We start from the raw sequence: 18,126 nt of genomic DNA on the forward strand, positions 1-18,126 counted from the left end.
TAGGAGCACGAGGTAACAAACCATATACAATCTGAAATGGGCACATCTTTGTAGTAGAATGCAATGATCGATTATAAGCAAATTCAATATGAGGCAAACAGTCCTCCCACATCTTAATATTCTTCTTTAGAACTGCCCTTAACATAGTAGACAAAGTTCTATTCACAACTTCAGTTTGACCATCAGTTTGAGGATGACATGTAGTAGAAAATAAAAGCTTAGTCCCCAATTTTGCCCACAAAGTCCTCCAAAAATGACTAAGAAATTTAGCATCACGATCAGAAACGATTGTGTTGGGCACACCATGCAAGCGAACAATTTCACGAAAGAACAAATCAGCAATATGAGTAGCATCGTCAGTTTTATGACATGGTATGAAATGTGCCATCTTAGAAAATCTATCAACAACCACAAACACACTATCACGTCCCTTCCTAGTCCTAGGCAATCCCAGCACAAAATCCATAGAAATATCTTCCCAAGGAGCACTAGGAACGGGTAGAGGCAAATACAAACCGTGTGGATTTAACCGTGACTTCGCCTTTTGGCATGTCGTGCAACGAGCAACCAATCTCACCACATCTCTTCTCATCTTGGGCCAAAAGAAATGACCAGCAAGTATGTCCTCCGTTTTCTTTGCTCCAAAATGTCCCATTAAGCCACCTCCATGTGCTTCCTGTAACAACAACAAACGAACGGAGCTAGCTGGAATGCATAGCTTGTTAGCTCTAAACACAAACCCATCACTAACGATATATTTGTTCCATCCTTTCCCATCTTTACAATGCAGCAACACATCTTTAAAATCAGCATCATGAACATATTGGTCTTTAATCGTCTCTAATCCAAAGATTTTGTAGTCAAGTTGATTCAGCAAAGTATATCTCCTAGACAAAGCGTCAGCAATGATATTCTCTTTTCCTTTCTTGTGCTTAATAACATAAGGAAACGATTCGATAAATTCAACCCACTTAGCATGTCTACGGTTCAGTTTTCCTTGACTACGAATATGTTTCAAAGATTCATGATCAGAATGAATAACAAACTCTTTGGGCCACAAATAATGCTGCCATGTTTCTAATGTTCGCACAAGAGCATATAATTCCTTATCATAAGTAGAATAATTTAGAACAGACCCACTCAATTTTTCACTAAAATATGCAACAGGTTTGCCTTCTTGTAACAAAACACCACCCAATCCAATTCCACTAGCATCACATTCAAGCTCAAAAGTCTTATTAAAATCAGGAAGTTGGAGGAGAGGTGCATGTGTCAACTTATCTTTCAGCACGTTGAAAGCGTGCTCTTGTACTTTGCCCCAACTAAAATGCACTCCCTTCTTCGTAAGCTCATTCAAAGGTGCAGCAATGGTGCTAAAGTCCTTCACAAAACGGCGATAGAAGCCAGCAAGTCCTAGGAAACTCCGCACCTGTGTGATAGTCTTTGGCATAGGCCATCCATGTATCGCTTCTACCTTGGCTTGATCAACCTCAATTCCCTGTGGAGTCACAACATAACCAAGAAACGAAACTCGATCGGTGCAAAATGTGCACTTCTCAAGGTTACCAAATAAACGTGCATCTCGTAAAGCATTAAAAACAGCACGCATGTGATCAACATGTTCATCCATAGATTTGCTGTAGATTAATATGTCATCAAAGTATACTACCACAAATTTTCCAATGAAGGCACGCAAAACCTCGTTCATTAATCTCATGAAAGTGCTAGGTGCATTAGTTAACCCAAAAGGCATGACTAACCACTCATACAATCCGAACTTAGTTTTGAAAGCAGTTTTCCATTCATCTCCCAATTTCATACGAATCTGGTGGTACCCACTACGCAAATCAACTTTAGAAAAGACAATGGCACCACTCAATTCATCAAGCATATCATCTAAACGTGGAATAGGGTGTCGATAACGTATCGTGATATTATTAATAGCCCTACAATCAACACACATACGCCATGTTCCATCTTTTTTAGGCACTAAAATAACCGGAACAGCACACGGACTAAGAGACTCACGCACGTAACCTTTGTCGAGTAGTTCTTGCACTTGTCGCTGAATTTCTTTTGTTTCCTCTGGATTTGTCCTATATGGCGCACGATTCGGCAAAGATGCACCAGGAATAAGATCAATTTGGTGCTCAATCCCTCGTATAGGTGGCAGCCCCTCTGGTATCTCACTTGGAAATACATCAGAATACTCCTGCAAAATGTTAGTAATAACAGGAGGCAAAGAATGCTGCATATCTTGAATTGAAATCAAAGCATCCTTGCATACCAAGGCGTAGGCAACAGTAGTGGAAGCAAATAATTCATTAACATCAGTTTTTGTTGCAAGCAAGCAATGTCCTTTCAATTTTATCCCATCTTTGTTATTACCAACAACTTTAATATTCTTGTTGTTCTCAGTTTTAGCTTTGGTAGCTTTAGCAACATCATCACGCACAATAGCCTCAGGGGACATGGGAAGCAAAATAATTTTCTTATCATGGTATATGAGAGAATATTGATTTGATCTACCATGATGCATACAATCTGAATCAAATTGCCATGGTCTACCTAGCAGAATATTACAAGCATCCATAGGCACAACATCACAGTCAACAACATCACGATATAAACCAATAGCAAAATTAATTCGTACCAGCTTGGTTACCTTGACCTTACCACTATTGTTGAGCCATTGAATGTGATATGGATGCGGGTGCGGTTTGGTCGTAAGTGCAAGCTTCTCCACCATGTCGCTGCTAGCCAAGTTGTTGCAGCTACCTCCATCAATGATCAAACGACATGAACGCTCCTTAATGACACACTTTGTTTGAAACAACGTATGTCGCTGATTCTGCTCTGCCTTCTCCATTTGTGCACTAAGCACACGCTGTACAATGAGGCTCTCATAATGCTCTGCATCATCTGCACCAATCTGTTCTTCGGGTGGTTCCTTAGTGCCTACATCATCAGCCGCAAGCAAAGCAAGTGTAGCTTCATCCAAATCACTAGCAGAGGAATACCCACCATCGTCTTTTACCACCAAAACACGCTGATTAGGACAATCACGCTGCACGTGTCCATAGCCCTTGCATCGATAACACAGAACATCTCTTGTTCTACCTGTGGAAGCTACTGAAGAGGCACTACCTGCGGGTTTCTGGGCAGATTTGGTTGCTGAATTTGTGGAAGATGCACGTGGTTTGTCGCTGGAGGAAGGCGGGGGTGCTGGTCGACTTGGCGAGGGAGTTGGTGCTAGTGTACGGCCGGTCATGGATGTAGTCGTGCGCTGTTGCCATGGTGTAGATTTTCCTGCAGAAACATTAGACCTTGCACTAGCACGTCGTCCCTGCACTTCCCTTTCAGCTTTGCAAGCAAGATGAAACAATCGGGTTACATTAGCATAATCTTTATAAGCAAGGATGTCCTGAATTTCCCTATTTAACCCGCCCAAAAATCTAGCCATAGCAGATTCCTCACACTCCTCTATGTTACAACGCAGCATACCCATTTGTAATTCCTGATAATATTCTTCTACACTTTTAGTACCCTGTCTCAATTGTTGCAACTTGTTTAACATATCACGTGCATAATAAGAAGGAACAAATCTAGCCCGCATGACCCGTTTCAACGCATCCCAAGTTTGTGGCATGTTATTAGGATTCTTCTTACCATGTTCTATCCACCAAACAGAAGCAAAATCAGTAAACTCACTAGTAGCAGCTCTAACCCGCGCATTCTCAGGAAATTCATGGCATGCAAACTTTTGATCAACCACAATCTCCCAAGTAATGTAAGCATCAGGGTCATATTTACCATCAAAAGGAGGTATTTTAAATTTAACCTTACTAAAAGCATCATCATTACCATGTACCTCACGTCGGCGAAAACCACCCATACCTCTACGGTTAGTACGTAGTCGCCGGCGATTAGGTGCTTCTTGGTCATCTTGTTCAGTATCAGCAACATAGTCATCCCAGTTACCTTCGGCGCCCTCATCACGCCCACCATTGATATTAGCATGCATCTCATCAAACCGCCTCAAGAGTGCGACAAGGCTCTTGTCAATATGAGCAACTGTCATTTCCACATTTGCAAGTTTGGTGTTCGTGTCGATCTGTGTGGCCTCCAATTGCCCCATCTTTTCATTCGTCACCTGCATGTCATTATCAAGACCTTCTGTGTGCGTCTTCACTAGCCTTACAAAGTGTTGTATGATACCCTTGGTGCGAGGAGAGTGTGGCATATTACGAGAAGCATCATCAACCTCCAATCCTGCCATGGTTAGACGAACAGAGGCAACAAGAAAAAAAAACGTGAAGGAATAAAAACTCTACAACTATTAGGATGTAGCTACTGCAAGGCGCTCACTCTCAACCTGCCACACAAGCTCTTACCAATTCTTACCTTGCACAACAGGAGGGGTCAGCAACCAACAAGTCTGCAACCGTGGAATAAGTGTATCGGTGCCGCAGCAACACGACCTGTCAAACTGTAGTCGAAATATGTAGAGTTGTAGGTGGGCTGAAGCAAGGAATACACTAGTACCACGTTAGTTACAAAAGCAAGCTGAATAATCGTTCAACGGTGGTACTGTGCTGGTCCTAGGCTAAACCAGGCTAGAGACGTGAGCCTAGGCACAAAGGTAGTCACTGAAAAAGAACAACTAGCACAGCACAAAGAGAAACAACAGATTTAGAGATTCAGCCCCCTTCTTCTTCTTTTCCTTTTTTTTTCTATTCTTTTTTTTTTCTTCTTCTTCTTCTGTTTTTTTTTGCAGGGGCTTAAACCCTTTTTTCACTATGACAACCCAAACAATAAAGATATTGCTAACAGCCCCTTTAAATCAGATTTAACAAATCTTGTTAATATAGGAAGTCCAGAAATCTCTACGATGATTGCGGAGCGCTCAGAACGAATTTTGAGATAAGGTCAGATCCGTTGGAAAGAAGATAAGATAAGCTTTCTAGATTGTATTTAAACTTCCAAATCGGATATGATATGTATCCGTGGTGGCAAAAACGAACCAGAGATGTTTTTGGTGATGGTGGATCTCGTGGTGACCAAAACGTGGTAGAACTCAAAACTCTAAAGGAATAAACTAAGACCAGCAACTCGACACAACCGATGCAACCAAAAACTCAACAAGCCCTAACTAAGTAGTACTAGTAAATGCTCAATGGTTTATAGGATTGCGGTAAAACTAATCTACTATTTTTTTGGCTTTTTCTGGACTATAGGAGATAAGAAAACAGCGAAGAAAAGTAAATCTCTCACCGATAAACCTTGCTCTGATTACCAACTGATGTGCACCCGTTGGGTGATTGCCCGATCTTTCGATGAGAGGGTGTGGAATAACTCGATTGGGGGAGGAGACGACGTTCACGGCCCGACTACAGCCTTCCAAAGACGCTGCGCCTTAGCAACCGATACACCACCTCCTATGGCTGTCACGATCTTGTGGAGCGTGACACCCTGGCCACTAGGGCACTCGTCCTGCAAGCAATCGAAGAACTAGCAAGAACAAGTAGAACAAGTACTGAATTACCAGATCTAAATGTAGGTTTAAAGATCAAACTATAATATGGTGGGGTTCCGAAGACAAGAAGACGGGCGGCTGAACTAGCACGCGCGCTTGCAAGCAAGTAGCGAGAGCTAAACTTGATCTAAACAAAACCCGCTGTTCTTGGTGGCGGCTAGGGGGTTTATAAACATGGGAGGACGACCACAAGGGTATTGGGGTCGTGCTGCAACCCTAGGATGCGTCCCTAATGGACCTAACTTGATACACGACCCATTGGGCCAAAATAGGGTGACGCAGCACCATGGGCAGAAAAGGCAGGAAATGTCTCGGTAAGAAAACAATGATTACGGCGGCCTCAGAACAGATATGACTATAATTCCGGATCCATATGAAAGTAGACTTGATAAGCTTTCCATGTTGTGCTTGAACATTCCAATCCGAGCCCGCATCTGACCGTGGTGACCGTCACAAGTTGGTGTTCTTCTGCAGTCCGAATCCAGCATGTTCAAATCCTTTTCCCTTTCGGTCTTCTCCCTGATTCCTAAGCAAAACAAGAGTGCACGGGTCTCCATGGTCTAAATATGATGGACATGAACTCAAGAGTGTAATCACCTGATGGTTGAGTTGACGAGCACGAGCGCGAGTAATGGGACCAGAAATTGGTACTTGTATTGGTATAGATGCATCAGTAGTGTGGATGTCTTTATCAAAACTTCAGTAGGCAACTTTTGCATGCGCGCACGTACTCAAGAAGTATTTCTAAAAATAATTAATTGAAGATATTAGAAGAAGTATTTCTACGTGTTTGGTAAGAAACTTTATGTTCTATCTAAACAATAGCCGATATATTTATATTTCTTATAACAATTATGATAGATAGACGATGAGTTAAAGGGATGTTTGGTTTCTTGAACTAAGGGGGTGTTTAGTTTTTAAGAGACCAATTTTTAGTCACTCTATTTATTTTATTTTATTCTTTAAATTGCTAAATACGGAAACTAAAATTTTTCATCAAAGCGTTTCTCACATAAATAGACTGATAAACGAAACGTTTGCCTAACAGAGTCGATTCTAACAACCAGAATCTGATTTTAAGCTAAAACAAACAACCCTAGGTTGATGATCTTCTGCTACTACTTGCTGCCATCTTGATGCTTACTCATGACCTTTAACTAGACTTTCAGAAAATAAATTGAACTCAAAAGTTAGAAAATAAAGGAAACTAATCTCGCTGCCCAGGATCTCCCATGGATTCTTTATTTTTGTTCTCTATTTGACTCTATATTTAAGTTTTATAAAGATTACACTCTATATGTAACATATCACTACAATAGACTACCTATTTAGTGTGGCTACACTACCGGAATTTGGCTCTTTGCCGAGTGCCATATTCTTTGCCGAGTGTTTTATTTCGGGCACTCGGCAAAGAGCTCTTTGCCGAGTGTCACACAAAAAACCCTCGGTAAAAGAAAACACTCGGCGAAGAAGCTCTTTGCCGAGTGTTTTATTTTTGACACTCGGCAAAGAGTTTCTTTGCCGAGTGTCTTTTTTTGACACTCGGCAAAGGGCTCTTTGCCGAGTGTCACAAATACAACACTCGGCAAAGAGCTCTTTGCCGAGTGTTTTTTCTCCAACACTAGGCAAAGACAATTTAAAAATCACATTTTAAAGTAGTAAATTAATTCAAATGAAAAAGTTTTCAACTACAAATTTGTATAACTCATCATGATGTACAATTTATATATTGAACATTTCTTCATATGACAAAATAAAAATAAATTTGTTCACAAAACGTATAGAATTTGTGCATATTGTTAGAACCATCATCTGAGATAAACAAATTACCAAACAACCAAAATAAACTTTGTAGATCTTGAAAAGTTATAGAAGTTTATAGTTGACAACTTTTTCATTTGAAGTCATATTGTCAACGAAAATTATGTCTGAATTTTAAAAATTTAAAATTTGAATTTTGAAAACGACTTCGAAAGGAAAAACCACCAACATGAAAGTTGTAGGTATTGAAGAGTTATGAAACTTTGTAGTTGACAATGTTTTAGTTTGAAATCATCTTGTTATGCAAAACTATGTTTGAATTTTGAAATTTGAATTTTTCAAACTGTCTCGGATGGAAAAACCACCAAAATAAAAGTTGTAGGTCTTGAAATGTAATGAAACTTTGTAGTTGACAATTTTTTGATTTGAAATCATCTTATCATTGAAAATTTCGTGTGAAGTTTTTAAATTTAAAATTCAAATTTTATAAATGGTCTCGGATGTAGAAACTATTAAAATAAAACTTTTAGATCTCAAAAAGTTATGCAACTTTATAGTTGGTCACATTTTCAAATGAACTCATTTAGTGCCTTAAATAATCAAATTACTCTCGATTTGTTATAGTACATGAGGAATGAAAACGTAGTATAAACATAATTGGTGTAGTAGTGTAGTGGTATAGGAGGGTATGCGCGAGAGAGAGGTCGCGAGTTCGAATCTCACCATTTACAAAACATATAAGTTTGATTCAAAATAATAGTGAAAAATGATAGGGCAACAGGTAAGGTAGTAGGGTAGGGTTGGAGAGTTGTTCCTAGAATTTAAAAAATGTTTTGCTGTTTTTTTTTATTTTTTCGATTCTTAATTTGCCGAGTGTTTTTCTTTGCCGAGTGCTTTTTGACACTCGGCAAAGTCTTTGCCGAGTGTCCGAAAAAAAGCACTCGGCAAAGAACTCTTTGCCGAGTGTTCTTTGCCGAGTGTTACACTCGGCAAAGCCTTTGCCGAGTGTAAAATAGTTTTTGCCGAGTGTCTTAGACACTCGGCAAAGAACACGATTCCGGTAGTGCTAGTTGAGTGGTTAGGTAAGTTTGGCTATAGTGAGGGAGCCAATTTAGAGAGTTGGATAATTTAACGTATTAGATAAGTGTTGGAGGCTGTTAAGTGGCCAAAATTTGGCTTAACAAATCATTTGACTAGTCTTCGAAGATGCTCTAAATAATCAACTAACTAGCTACTCAGTCGCGTGAACCTGCTTCTATTTAGTAAACAGACACCAAGTGGAAGGAGGTTGCGGCGGACCAGAAATTGTCACGTGTGTGGATAAAGAAAAACAACGGATTGTTATTTAGCATAAAGAATAGGGTTTACGAAGAGTTGCATGAGTAGTCGCTCCTATCAACCTGCTAACTCGATAACGAGATCGTCGCCTTCCTTATTATAGTCATTTATTTTATTTTATTTTATATTTTGTGAAGGCATTATGTTATACAATAAAGTTTGCGATATTGGTGTTGAGCACCATTTGTAGCACTGAGCACGGTCGGACGGATCGTCCCTATGACCGGACGGTCCGCCGATAGACGCGGTCTGGGATCAGATCAGAACAAGCGTGATTAACCCATTTTCGCATGTGTTTATCCCTCTAATCTCATGGATTTTGTTGGGAAACGTCTAGGAATAAGTCCAGACGTCCACTCTTATATGTATGAAGGGGTACGGCTGATTGGGCACATCAACAATAGAATGAAATCAATATATCTTCCGTTCCTTTACTTTTTATCCTAGGAGTAGACAGTAACGTAGCCTTTACCCTAATCTTCACCTCTCTTTGACTCTACGTCATCTGAAGGCGTCTTGGATGGTCTACCGATTCCAAGACAAACCCTAGGACCTCTCCTCCCTAACGGGATCCCTACTGGGGGGCGATATCCAGGTGCCGTTGACGAACACCGCCACTCCGCGCACACGCGAACCGTCCGGCCACCAGGCGCGAAGCTTTCGGCATAGCGTGGGAAACCCCGCTCCTTCTTCCAGATCGCGGACCGTCCGTGCCGCCATAGAACCGTTCGATACCTCGGGAAAAAATTGGAGGAGTCTTCTAAACCTTGCTTTACATTCCGCACTTAATTCAAGCATTTTACATTGTGTATTTGTTTAGCAAGTACTTGAAGTATTATCTTAGCATTGTTGTATTTCTAGTATTATTCTCTTATTGCTAGTTATCGGGGTGAAGTTGGGCTCTTGCTTAGGTTTTAATTAGTGTTGATTTTTAGAAAAGCCCAATTCACCCCTCCTCTTGGGCATCGTGATCCTTTCAAGGTGTATGGGGCCCATACAACCCCATGGCAGATGGGTAACATGACTTGTGGGTAAAGGGTACCACCTTTGCATAGTGTAAAACTGGTATACTAGTCGTGCTCGCGGTTAAGAGCAGCTCAGGACTCTCGCATGATTAATTTATGGAGTTAAATTCAATTTGTCATATACATTGCATTGTGGGTGTTGTTATCAATTTTGATCTACTACTTATTTGGGTTGGTATCTACTTACATTTAGTAATTGCTAATAAAATTTTGACCAACTTTAAAAGTGATGCCCAGCTTTAACCATCCTCTTTGGTAAGCCTTACACTTTACATGGGCTCCCACCTTTGTCGAGTTCATGCACATTATCCCCCACAACTTGTTGAGCGATGAACATATGTGAGCTCACCCTTGCTGTCTCACCCACCACAGGTCAAGAACAGGTAACGCAGGATAAGGTGCATAGAGGATGCTCTGATGAGTTCATGAGAGGTCAAGGTCGTCGTCTCCGAGTTAACTTTGGGTTGCTGGATCGTTGTCTTCGTATGATGTAATTATTTAATTATTTTGTACATAACTCCTATTATATAGTAAAGATGTGACATTCATTTCTGTACCATGATTCATCATATATGTAAGACTTGGTCCTAGCACACTTGATGATTATGTTCGCGACCGAGTCTTGGTGCTCCAAAACCCGGGTGTGATAGACGTACAATCACGTATATATATATAGAGTTTATATATTAGGAGCCCTGGGCTTCCAATAACTAGAGGAAGCCCAGGTCGGACGGTGCAATCCGGTCGAGCCGGACCACATCCGGACGTCTATAAAACAGGACCCGGAGTGCTAGGGTTCAGTTTTTCATGCTCCACCCCGATTCATTAGCGACGCCGCGTGCGACGACGGCGGTTGCCCCAGAGCGTGCGCGGCGGTGGACCCCCAGCCGGTGGCTGCAACTCCATGACCTCGACGCGCGGTGGCGGAGGTTCCTCGATCCGGAGTAGTGGCGGCGGTTCCCAGGTCGGTGGCGGCGGCTCTCCGATCCAGAGGGCGAGCGACAGCGGGGCCCTCTTGTGCGGGCAAGCGGCGGCGTCCCCGAGGTCCCGAGGAGGCGGCACTTCCAAGGCCGGCGAGCAAGCGACGCCCGTCGACGTGCGAGTAGCGACGGCGACGCATGAGGCGCGATGTTCGAGCGAGCGGCGTCACGGAAGGCCGAGATGTGCGCAGCGATGATCGCGCGTGACATCCTCCGATCCGGCGCAGTTTTCTTTTCGATTATTGTGTTTTATGCCTACCACATGTATTATTTAGGCAAAAAATTGTACGATTTTATGCTTAAACACGGAGTTCGTATATCAGTTTACTGTATGCACATTGGAAAGGCAATTCCTTGATTTATGCTGTTCGTAATTTGCGCGCATGCAATAGAATTTTTGGATCTGTATAAAAATAGAAACCGCATGCATGCGGCTGACATGTTTTCGTATCTGTCATAAAAATAGGATAGTAATAACAACCTAATAGAGCTATCAACCTCTCACATTAACTCGGTATTTACGCTTATAATTGAGGGATTTTATGCTCAAAACTTAAGGTTTTTACGCTCCACCCGGAGATGCGTCCACCAGTGAACAACATGCCAGATTTTTACGCAGTGTAACGAATTGCATAAATATATATACCGTGTAGTATAATTTGTATCAGTATATATCATAAACCAGTTCTAGTGTGTTTAGCTGCATGGCTGTTGGAGGAATCCTATATTTACGAAGAAAATAAAACATTAAATGTGATTTTTTGTTTTATGCATGCAATTCATTTCCTTTCATTGCATATTCTTTTCATCATAAATTCGTGTGCATACAGTTGGTAACAGATTTTTACGCAGTATACCGAATTTCATAATTATCTACACGGTGTGACATATTTAGTATCAGTATATATCATAAAATGGTCATTACGAGTCTAGCTGCATGGTTGTTGCAGTGATCCTAAATTTATGAAGGAAATAAAGTATTTAAAATAGAAACCGCCACACATATCTTTCCTAAATTTACGCGCATGCAAGAAAACGTGTTTGACTCATGCATGCATTTTGCCATAATTTTTGGATCTGTATAACCGCATGCATGCGACTGCCATGTTTTTCGGATCTGCCATAAAAATAGAATAGTAATAACAACCTACTAGAGCTATCAACCTCTCACATTGGCTCGGTATTTACGCTTATAATTGAAGGATTTTATGCTGAAAACTTAAGGTTATTACGCTCCAACCCGGAGATGCGTCCACCAATGAACAACATGCCAGATTTTTACGCAGTGTAACGAATTGCATAAATAGCTACACCATATAATATAATTTGTATCAATATATATCATAAACTAGGTCTAATGTGTTTAGCTGCATGGCTGTTGGAGGGATCCTATATATATTTAGGAAATAAAACATTAAATACGATTTTTTTGTTTCTATGCGTGCAATTCATTTCCTTTCATTGCACATTATTTCCATCATAAATTCGTGTGCATGCAGCTGGTAACAGATTTTTACACAGTATACCAAATTGCATAATTATCTACACAGGGTAGCATATTTAGTAGTAGTATATATAATAAAATGGTCCTTACGAGTCTAGTTGTATGGCTGTTGCAGCGATCCTAAATTTATGGAGGAAATAAAGCATTAAAAAATAAAAACCGCCACATATATCTTTTCTAAATTTATACGCATGCAAGAGGACGTGTTTGACTCATGCATGCATTCCTTTTTTGTGCGCACAGACATGGGCGCGGGTGGTGCAACCGACAGCCTGGTCCAGTCGGTGCGCTGGATTGAACCAGGTTGCAGGGATGATCGACCTGGGCTTCCTTTAACTATTGGAAGCCCAAGGCTCCCGTTATACCTGCCCTATATATATACCTGCCCAGGGCTCCCATTATACCTGCCCAGGGCTCCCGCCAATATCAAGAGGTTTTTAACGACTTTCGTGTTGGATCAATATTTACGCTCATAACAGCCGGTTTTACGCTCAAAACTTAAGATTTTTTACGCTCAAACATGAAGATGCGTCCACCAGTGAACCGCGTGCCATATTTTTGCGCAGTATACCGTATTGCATAAATACCTACACCATGTAGCGTAATTAGTATCAATATATATCATAAATTGGTTCTAACGAGCCTAACTACATGGTTGTTGGAGCGATACTATATTTATGGAGAAAATAAAACATTTAAATAAGATTTTTTGTTTACATTCATGCCAATCTATTTCCTTTTCATCACACATTCTTGTCATTCTAAATTTTTGTGCTTGCAACAGGAAACATATTTTTATGCAGTGTACCGAATTACATAAATAACTACACTTTGTAGCAAAATTAGTATCCGTGTATATAATAAACTGGATATAATGAGCCTAGCTGCATGGCTATTGGAGCGATCATATATTTATGGAGCCATCTATTTTTTGTGTGCATGAAGTGGAAATGAAAATGCCATTCAAAATTTGCGAACATGCAATGGAAACTCCCACGATCTGCCATAACTATCGGATCTATCATAAAAATCAGATCTGCATGCATGTGTCTGCGCATGACGTGGTCCAGTTGCTGGGCAAGGTTTTTATGCTATCTCTATGAACTATTTACGCTATTTCTGTGAGCAATTTACGCCATTTTTGCAAAAAAACAGAACCGCAATTATGGCCTGCATCCCACATCGAGGGTTGGGTGTTGGACTGGAGGTTTGACTGGCGCATGTACGTGGGAGGTTTAACATGGTGCATTGCGGGGGACGCACCAGACCATATGCATCTGGTTGTTGGGTGCGGTTCAGGGGTGGCTAGGCCTTCCTCTAACTATTGGAAGCTCTGGGCTCCTAATATACCGTGTGTATATATACATACACACACGACCGATTGCACACATCAAACAATCAAATCAAATCAATATATCTTCCATTCCTTTATTTTTTGCCTTAGGAGTAGACAGTAACGTAGCCTTCTTTACCTCATTCTTCACCTCACTTCGACTGTACATCGTCTGGAGGCGTATTAGGTGGCCTGCCGATCCTAAGACCAACACTAGGATCACTCCTCCCTGACGGGGTCCATCCCGGGGGCGAGATCCAGGTGTCGTTGGTAATGTCGCCACTCTGCGCACACGGTACCATCCGACCACCAGGCGCGGACCGTTCGGCACAGCGCAGGAAACCTCGCTCTTGCTTCTAGGTCGCGGAGCTTCTGGCTCTAGGCCGTGGACCGTTCGTGCCGCCACAGAGAGTGCCGATCCCAAGTGTTTGGCGCCCGAATCAGCGCAACAACTGGTAGTCATCATAATCATGTGTGAAATTCAGGTGTGACAATACGTTAGTCTATAGAGGCATACTACAACGTGGGAGACGCGGCCGTGGAAGACGGGCTCAGATTTTAAGGAATCTAATGCCATAGACCGTCTGCCATGACCTCCAGAACTAAAAATATGTTTTGGAGAAAAAAACCCAAAACTATTTTTTTGGTTCAACTAACTTGCTTTTGGCACGGTCGCCACGCGGTGTTGGACTGATGATGTTGCGTACGTTGTGTGTTATAAAGAGGCTGGCTGACTCGATCTTATTATTACAACTTACATCTGCATGTAGCTTGAATATACGTGCATGCCAAGAAACACTACTGCAAAGACTACAGAAGAAGACATCAATACTTAAAATTCATTCTGCAAACGATGGTGATGTGTTCTCGTCCGCCCGGAAGAACTCACCGGGGCCGCCTCCTTCTACTACTACTTGCTGCCATCTTCATACTTGCTTCCGGGAGCGGACCACGCGTGAGTCCATTATTCTTATTTCATCATGCTTTCATTAGGAAATAGTAATTGCATATATAGCATATATACACGCCTGAAGAGTAGTTGACACCGTCCGGACACACTATGGTTTATGGCTTTATGCACCACAGTAACACTGCACAGCCATTGGCGGACGCACATAGCCCCTGTTTGTTTCAGCTTTTCGCAGCTTCTGGCCACTAAAAGCTGCTGCGGACTACCAAACACTCAACTTTTTAGTCAGCTTTCTATAAAATTTGTTTGGGTAGAAACTATTCAAAATCAACATAAACATATAATCGGTGAGTCGTTGCAATAGTAGTAATCCGTCACTTTATAAATCCTGAGCCCTATAGATAACTTTATTTTCCTCCGCACGTAATTCTAATGATACTCAGATTCTCTACACAGCCAGATTCTCCCCACAGCTAGATTCTTGGAAAACCTGGTTAGAAAAAAGTTGAAACAAACAGACCCATAGGGTTCTTTGTGGGCCGTGGCACACCCTAAGCCACAACACAACCCACCAAGACCCCGTCTCGTCCCAGTATCTCCTTCCCAGTTCCCTTTTGGCCTTCGCGACTCCAGCGTCACGTCGCCGCCGCCGCGTCCTCGACGGCAGGATGTCGCCGCCGCTACCAGCCTGCCACACGCCTGGTATCCACGCTCCACTCCTCCACGCACCACGCGCAGGCACGTAGCCCGTTTCGTGCCCAGCGTCCAGCACCCCGTGTCCACAGCCGCACGTCCAATCGTCCTACGTTTATTAATTTTTCACTACAGTTGTGTTTTTTGTATTTTTTACCGGTGAAGAGCTGTTTTCAGCCGATTTTTCAATTTCTGATCTTTTCATTTATGCCGTTCCCTGTCATGTCGTGGATCATATATATATATAGACACACGCATCCGTGTCTAAAGTTTTATTGTGCTGGATTAGTAGTATATATACAGATTACAATAGAAATTTAGTCTTAATTGTGATTACTTAAAGGAGCAACATTGATTTGTCTTTAATAGAGCAGGGTTGATTATATAGAATTGTATATTAAAAATTTACTACACCATTGACACACTCTATATAAAAATCTAGGTCCGCCAGCTTACAATCCAATGCACATTATTTTTAATGATTTTGTATATTGATATGCTATGGCAGTGACTTAAGGAAACCTTGATTTTAATTTTTTAAACACCTAGCATTAATGCCACGTAACAGATCCTACTTTTCTTTTTGCAGAGCTCGGTTACTACAGCTCGTCCTCCTCCGGTATATCGCTGGCCTCCATGAAATTTGATATGCACATGCTACACACTACTGGAGAAAGTGCAATATGTACTAGTTAGCAATGCAACTGGCTACAGTACCAACGATGTGGATATCTATAACTAAAAACCCAAATCATTAGTCCGAGTTGTATAGATCATATACTAAATAGTGAACTTTAGTACTTGTTTTTGGCTTGAATATGTACTAAAGGATCCGTTTTTAGTACCAGTTCTATTAGAAAATAGTAATTACATGTATAGAGTAGTTGGCACCGACCGATCGTAATTCACTATGAAATAGTAATTGCCCAGCTTACAATAGAATGCACATTTTGTTTAATAATTTGACCTGTTAGGCTAGCTTCAGCGAAGCGCGTAAATGGATGTGCATGTGTATTTTTGTTTGTATTCAACTATGTACTCTTCCAGGAGAGCGCGGATGAGGAGGATATGAAAAATGTGGACACCCAGCCTCCTCGTATATCAGATCCATGATTTCTCTCTCATTGGCAGGTTTATATACGCATCCGTATTCGCGCTCTGCTGGAAACGCCCTCACTTGTACTGTGTTGTTCATTTTTTGCATACGGTTCCGCTAGCAGTAACTTAGGGAACATTGATTTTAGATACCGAGCATTCTTGCCATCCAAAATATTCGTATTCTTTTGCATACCAAAGTGGGTCCAAATCGTCCTTCTCTAGCCTCTATGAAATGTGATCTGCACATCAATGCTATTCTTCGGATATACTCGAGTTAAAAAGAATGTAAATTATGTTCTCAAGAAGACAATTAATCTCAAAAGTTATACATACATATAAACAAACATTTATAACTATGATATATAATAGGTATCATCAGATTTAAGCAATCTATGTAGTGATTTAACCAATTTTCTGTATGATGGGGAGTGTGATTGTAGTTTTCTTTATTCTAAATTCTACTCTATCCCATGAATTTAAGAGATTATCAAAAAGAAGGTAAGGAAAATAAAAAAGAACAAAATCAGTTTGAGTGAAAAGCATATTTTGGAATTGCAATGAATTTGGGGACCAAAAATATAGATTTGTTTCTAGTTAACTAAGGAAAAGAATTGAGAATTTATTGCCTTATTAGAGACCAGGCGGAATAATATTCCACAATTCGGACTAAATAATGTATGTGCTAAAAAATATTTTTTTGGAGCACATTAAATCTCCAAAGAGCTTCTCTGGTGTAGGGATGAAAACGGTCGGAAACGGTATTTACTCGGTAATCAGCTTTTTAGTCGTTTTTCTTTGATTGCGAATAAATAGGATATAGAATATACAATACAAATTTCTATCCTTGTTTTTAACATCCAGCTTGTTAAGATTCATAAAAGGTAAATCTCAAATTCATCCTATATTCTCAAATAATAGATATAAACTTCGGTATGGATTCGGAGACAAATTCCGTAATTTTTTCAACTTTTTGTGTTGTAGGGAGCAAATAATACATAAAACAATTTATGTAATATTTTATTCATATTTGTATTAATGTGCTTGATAACATAAGAAAAGATCAATATCAAATTTTATATGTATCTATTTTAAAATATTAAATTTGTTCTAACAGTTCAGATTACCACTTTCATGCCTACTCTGGTGGTACAATTGTCGGCATCAACTTATTGCGTATGATATTGGGAAAACCGAGGAAAGGTGAATTTCTAGTGTATTTTAAATTTAGAAATTGAGAAGACGATTTCAAATGGACATAACATTTGTTCTTTGATGTCTGCCTATGATAACATATGATATTTGGAATATAAAGAAAAGTTTTTAACAGAGATAGTTCAGATGTGTTCAAAACAAACCTTAGCTATTATTTTAGCTGGTAACTGTAGCATCACCCGTGGAGCATAGACGAAACATAATGACAATTATAATGATAGATGATTTTATTTTTTTATTTAGTGAAATCATTAATGCCTTCAACTTTCAAGAGATCGAATTGATACGGAGGAAATATACTTGGGTTAACTATATCTACAAAACCAAACCATCAAGAAACTAGATAGAGTACTCGTATGTACTGCAGTAAATGGAGACCAAATTCTCATAGACCAAATGTACTGCAGCTGGCTTTGAGTCCAAATTCTCATAGACCACTATACATGCCCTAAATGGGGAAATATCAATCGTCTCCATTGTTTTTAAATACTAGAAACTCTTCGATCACTTACCAAACACACTTAAAATTTGAGATGGGAGGTTTCATAGAGATGGTTAGCAATATTTGGCAAAATAATAACATATATGACACACCATCACAAAGATGGCAAACAAAAATAAAAAGGTGCACCAATACCTTAGAGGATGGGTAAAACACAATAGTGGTGTATAAGAAAGAAAAATGTGTTACTAAGCAAATTAGATGAGCTAGATAAAAAGGTCGAGACAACAACAT

The 18,126-nt window shown here is 40.4% G+C and overlaps 1 long non-coding RNA gene across 1 annotated transcript; it reads left to right on the forward strand.

Moving 5' to 3' along the window:
• Positions 1-14,223: 14,223 nt before the first annotated feature.
• Positions 14,224-16,202, forward strand: LOC103640557 (uncharacterized). The gene is made up of 2 exons (XR_559724.2): positions 14,224-14,432; positions 15,670-16,202. It is a non-coding gene; the product is annotated as an uncharacterized lncRNA (long non-coding RNA).
• The last annotated feature ends 1,924 nt before the right edge of the window (positions 16,203-18,126 follow it).

The sequence above is a fragment of the Zea mays genome, chromosome 1, assembly GCF_902167145.1.
Source record: "Zea mays cultivar B73 chromosome 1, Zm-B73-REFERENCE-NAM-5.0, whole genome shotgun sequence".
NCBI lineage: Eukaryota > Viridiplantae > Streptophyta > Magnoliopsida > Poales > Poaceae > Zea > Zea mays.